Source organism: Arvicanthis niloticus, chromosome 1, assembly GCF_011762505.2.
Source record: "Arvicanthis niloticus isolate mArvNil1 chromosome 1, mArvNil1.pat.X, whole genome shotgun sequence".
Lineage (NCBI taxonomy): Eukaryota > Metazoa > Chordata > Mammalia > Rodentia > Muridae > Arvicanthis > Arvicanthis niloticus.
In genome coordinates this window covers 42425460-42431459 of record NC_047658.1, presented here as the reverse complement: position 1 = coordinate 42431459, position 6000 = coordinate 42425460, and positions in this window count along the sequence as shown.

Below are 6000 nucleotides of genomic sequence, written 5' to 3'. Positions count from 1 at the left end.
AAGAAAAGGGTGATGATGGCTTCAATGGACCCAATGGATGGGGACAGTGTCACACTTTCGCTGCACCAAGTCAGTCATTGTTAAAGATAATGATGAGGACCGCCCTCCCCGCCTTTCCAAGTTCAGAGAGAGATTCTGGCTTCGAACTTCGCCTCCAGTTGAATTGGCTTGACTCTCAAGTGGAACTGAGGACGGTTTTCAAAGGGAATTGGAAAATAGCATTCTTATTTCTCTCTCCCAGGAGCAGTCAAAAGCAGCTCAGTGCTTTGCATGTGCCTGTTGAATAATATGTCAGCCTGAGCTTCCTGAGTGAGAAAATTGTTCTCTTCGGGAGGAGAAACAGAGAGTTTTCCTGGGTTGTATCAGTCTCTTCCAGTGTCCAGCTTAGATGCCCTAGATATGGGTACCAGGGTTCAAAAAGAGAACGCCATCTGGGTGTCCACTAAGGGACCTACATTATCCACTCTGGCCCAAGAAGAACCCCTAGTTCCTTTTAGGCAATCATTTTTTGCTCTCAGAGCCAACTCTGCAAATCTCAGTTGTATCAATTAAAGTTCAGCTATGTGAGAGACTTTGCTATTTCTTACTAAGGTCTTACCGGGTGAAGTATACACTTTCTCAAGACTCCTGGCCTTCCTCTGGGCTCTTTCTGCATCTTTCATCTGTATCTCGTACGTGTTTCGGCGACTGCATGCTTCATTCGGCACTTGAGTGATATGTCCCTTTGACTGTCCAGTCTCTTTCCCATGGGATGGTGCATTCCTATCGGCAGGGACTGAGCCTCATCTGCCCATCCTGCGTGCCTGCTCCTGCTCAGCCCGTGTTTATTAAACCTAGTTAATCATCCTCACACTCCCTACAGTAGTCTTCCAGGCTGCACTGGGTCTGTGACATCTTCTCTAATCACCCTAGTTTGATGGTACCTCCCAATAATTTATATGTCTGGGTGAAAAATGAATGCACAAAGGAAAAACAACCAGGCGATAGCACTCTTGGAGAGAAAGAAGCTACTGGTTTTTGTTGGACTGAGTGGGTTTTGAATGCTATCAGGTGTTACCTCATGGGTGGAGGTCTCTAAAACGGTTGCTTCCCCATCCCCGGCTTGACCTTTATTTCTAGCGCTTTTAAGGCATCTTATTACTGCAACCAATTAATTATAGGTCCGATGTAGGTACTCTGCATACACCTCTTTTGGTTTGTTTATAGAAGTCGACATTTGTAATGGATGTTTGAAAAACTACAAATGAATAGAACTTCATCCCACACATGTCACATCCTTTCTTTGATTCAAAGTAGGAAAGGAAATATATCACATTAGGCTGGTAAGAGCTGACACGGTCCAAACCTGCTACACCTCAGTGCTCAGGGGAGGTCGGTGCAGCCGGTTCCTATTGAATCCTCTTGGAAGGGTTTGATAAACACGTGATGTAGAGGAGAGAAAGAGTTAAGTGACCATCACCAATTACAGCCTGGGAGGGGGTGATTAAGAGCGAAATTGCAGGGAGGTTTTTAATTTAGCTGTCTAGAGGAGTCGCCCCCAGTCACACCAGGCTCATCAGATCATACACCTGGCTCCATCCTATCACCCTGTACTGCCAGTCAGAGCAAATGTATCAGAAAGTGCGCCAAATGGATTGTGCGGCTCCATGCCCTTTGCCTGCATGGCCACAGGAGCTCCCTTACATTTTATTAGAGACTGCAAGAAGGGGCCAATCAAGTTTAAATTAAGCAAACCAAGAAACTACCCAGGGGGAGGTTTAAAGTATGACTTGATGCCATGCATTCAATTTGTACAATTCTGTGTCGTTGCCAACTTATATAAATATGGCTGTTAAAGCTGGGGCTTTGGTACACAAACTCTCTCTCTCTGTGTGTGTGTGTGTGTGTGTGTGTGTGTGTTTGTGTATTTTCTGTTGCAACATCATCTCCTATTCCCTTTTTCATCCATTTTGTCTGAAGTTCATTCGCCCTGCATCAATTTCTCCATAATGTTGTGTGTAAACCTCCACAGTAATGCATCTTATAGTGGCAACATACAAGGCTGAGGTGGAGGGTTACTTTGAAGATATGTACCAGCCAGTGATCTTCCTTTAAACTATAATGACACAGTATGCTATTAGGGAGAGAGACCTCCTAGGAAACAGTGCGAAGCATCTCTGTATGGCTGGCTGAGTGCCTGGCTTTGTGCTACATGTTGGATCACAACATCTCAATTGCTCAAAGCATCTGGATGTGGGTTCCATGGTACCTCAGTATTGTACACTGAACACAGGTAGAAAAAAAAAAAAAAAACAAGGAACAGTGTCTATAAACAGCCTTAGGAATGTTGTGTATCATATCTAAAATATATGTACTAAGAGGCCTACACACCACTTATTTATATATACATAGACATGGGCAACATAATTGAGCTTCATATTAGCATATCCTTATTATAAATATTTAGAAACCACTATTTAATTAATATCTTGGTTTAAGCAGTTTCTATTGGTAATATGAAGCCAGCGACACTATGAAGTTTCTGAACTCTATGCAAACTGAGTGTTTGTAAAAAATGATGAGCCTATTTTCTTTTAGGGTAAGGGGAAATAGTAAAAGTCAGGGTTAAAATTAGAACCTTGTACATCTTATTGCTTTCCTAATAATATGTTCTTGTGTGCGAATGTAGACTGTTAAAAGCCTTTTAATTAAATTAGGAATAATGAAATATTTTCAAGATTTCTATTAAGAGTGATTGCTGATGAGAACAGTTTCTTTTTAGGTTTTAGTTTGAGTCCTACATTCTGATCATATTGTCTTATCAAGCAAGGCAGCCTCATAATATGTGGATAATTCTCAATTCAGTACTATGAAAACACCCATTTTTTTTTTCTACATTTAACGGGCTTCAATACGTAAACTAAGTTAATCGGGAAAGCATCCAGTTCCAGTATATATTTTCAATTCAGATTTGTACTATGGAATTTATCTATTCATCACGTGCTGGCAGAGAGGATTCAAGACAATAGGGTCATTTAACTCCAGCTCTTCCAAGTGTCTGAAAAGGCTTGCTATTTCATCTCCTTTCTCTTACTTTGTTAAGATGTAAAATATTTTTACTCCTTTACAAGTAAAGGTTAAATCATCAGTTTAACAACATGCTAGTAAATGATTTTTAAAAATAACTGTAGGATAACCCAAGGAGTTTGTTGTTCTAAGAAAAAACAAACCAGGAAGCTGATATAATTGCCTTATTTTACTTTTAGAAGACCATATTCTATTTTTTTTGTTCTAGAATTTTTTCTTTCTTTATTATACAATCTGATCCCAGGTAAGTAACTCAAATCAGTTTTTAGTGAGGAACTTCTAGCATTAAAAAGCATCAACTTCAGAAAAAAGCATTTATTATTTTAAGAATGTGTCAATTTTGAACAAGTATACAAGCCAATTGATTGTACAAATTGATGTTATCTTTTGACAAATCTGAACTTTTACGTGAATCATAATCCATATCCCCGATAACTCTTTGAAAGAAGAATTTCTTTAATGGCTTCAAACGGCAATATGACAGGTAGATGTATAGGGAAAAACATTGAAATAAATAAAATCACTATGAATTGCAATTTGAAAAGAAGCGAGGGAGCATGCTACTCTTCCGGTCACTGCAAACAGAATTCTGTCAATAATTTCACTCGGTGCAAGCACTAGCTATCCTAAAGAAAGCCTTCAGATGGTTTCTAAATCAACAGCAATGAAGCACAGATCCCAGAGGAGTAAAAATAACTTTTTAAAAAATAGAGTGGGATCTTACTTAAACTGGGCAATTTTTAAAAGACAAAGACGTTTTAGGTACAGGCAATATAATTTGCCTCTAGATAAATCAAGAATAAAAAGGCTAAACATACCAATAGTATTTTAAAACTCTGTATGTTTCTCAAATCTAAAATGAGTAGTTCATTTCCATGTTGAAATTTACTGCATAAATAAATGTTTTTCACAGCTTACCACTGAACAATAAGTTCATTAATGAAAAGATACAGTCCTATTTTTTTCAAGTTTTTCACCGAAGATATTTTAATTTAGTTAAATTTGAAATGACTCTTATAACATTTCAGTAAAAACAATCAAACCCTTTCCCCCCAATGACTTGAATTTCAAGATGAAACAAAACTTGTCTTTGTTCTTTGTATTGCTATTTTTAAATAATCATTTAATAAATTTAATGTTAAGGAAATATTGCACTAATATTTGTTTAAACTTTAGTACTCTTCAAAACGTTAAGTACTCTTCAAAGAGCTGTATGACAAAAAAAATAGAATGTGCAATATTGTGTTTCAGAATTTTAGAAGTCTAAGATCTTGTCAGTTGAGCAATTTTTATCAAAATTGATTTGCTCAAAGCAAGTGAGAAGACAATAATGATTGTTTTGGTATCATCCAAATAAACTACTGTAGTTTGACAAAAACAATGTTTATTTACCTTAATATAGTCTTATTTTCTCCTTGAGAATATAATTTTGAATAAGTTTTGATTTTTAGATAATGTTGATTTTTACCCCCATTTAAACATGTTTCTATTTGGTTACAGGCTATACTGTAATAAAGTAAAAATAATTTCGTTTAGATCTGACATTTTTCATAGACTCTCAAATTAGAGATTTCAAAGATGATTATGTACTTTTCTACTATAGTTTCTAAAAAGTCTCCGTAATCATAATTCATTTGTAATAAGATTTAACTGTAATACATATAAGAATGGGGAGGTAATTTGTAATATTTTAGGAAGACAATTTGTAATCTTTTAGAAATTGCTTTTCTTTTCTTTATGTAAAAGTCATTTTTGAAAGGCAATATCCAGAAGTGAACATAAAATGACGATTTATGGGCTACATTTTGATTTTATAATTCACTATTTTATAAAATTTGAGATTGCACAGTGTGCTCTGCTTCAGAAAATTATAATGAAACTTCAGTTCCTATGGCCCATAATAAATAACAAAATATAGCAAAAATAGTCTAAGACTGTCCAGATCCACTCAATTAGAAAGAAGCCAACATTTTGAGTAACTTAGCTAATTCACTCAGTTTTATTTGTTGTACCTCTTTCTATACTTCACATCATTGACAAACCACCCATTGACAATAATAAATATTTCAAGGCATATTTTCAAAGGAATAATTGCATTAAAATTCTATGTTAATATCCCTGGTAATAAATAAGGCAGGAAAAAGTTTGGTAACTTAATCTTGTTTACTCTTAGAAGCCAATACTGTAGCCGAGAATTTTGCTAGGCGGGGAAGGCTGAGCTGACTGAAAGAGCATTTTCTCTCTCTCAGTGGTTTGTGTCAATATTGGCCCATGTGTACTAGGTTTGATTCTATTTACTCTTGTCAGGAGAAGTATTTCATAGAAGTCTATGAGATTTAGTTTAGTTTATTTGTTATAGTGTTCCAAGGCTTATTTAAGTATTTCAAGATAAATAAAGTACAAGAGATTTAATTTGAAAACTGGCAGTAAACAGTTAATGAAAATGAATTTTCTTCTCTCAGTTTGGAAAATTTCGAGTACATCTTGTTTTAAATATATTTTTAAAAGCAAAATTTCCAAAAGATAAATTTTCATATTTTGAAGTACATATCCTTCCTTGCTTTTTAGTTTGGATTTCTAAGTATATAAATACCACTACTTTTTTTTTTACAAGAATATATATTATGTATAAAGACTTTTATTTTCCTTGTTTGTCAATATTTGCAAATTTTCAAAGCCAAAAACAGCACAACTGATAGATAACTCGTGTTTTTTGTTATTGTTGTTGCATAAAATAATCAAACAGATTTAGCATGCAAATATAAGTTTTATAAATTGCAAAGCTAACATTCCAGACTATCTTGAGTCTTCTTATAAAGTAAACACTCTATGCTACAGACTAAAATCTGCTCATACCCCAAGACAATTTTATTTCCACATTCCATCCATAAACTCCCATTTATGACTGCAGCTCCAGTTGCTCATCATGTAATT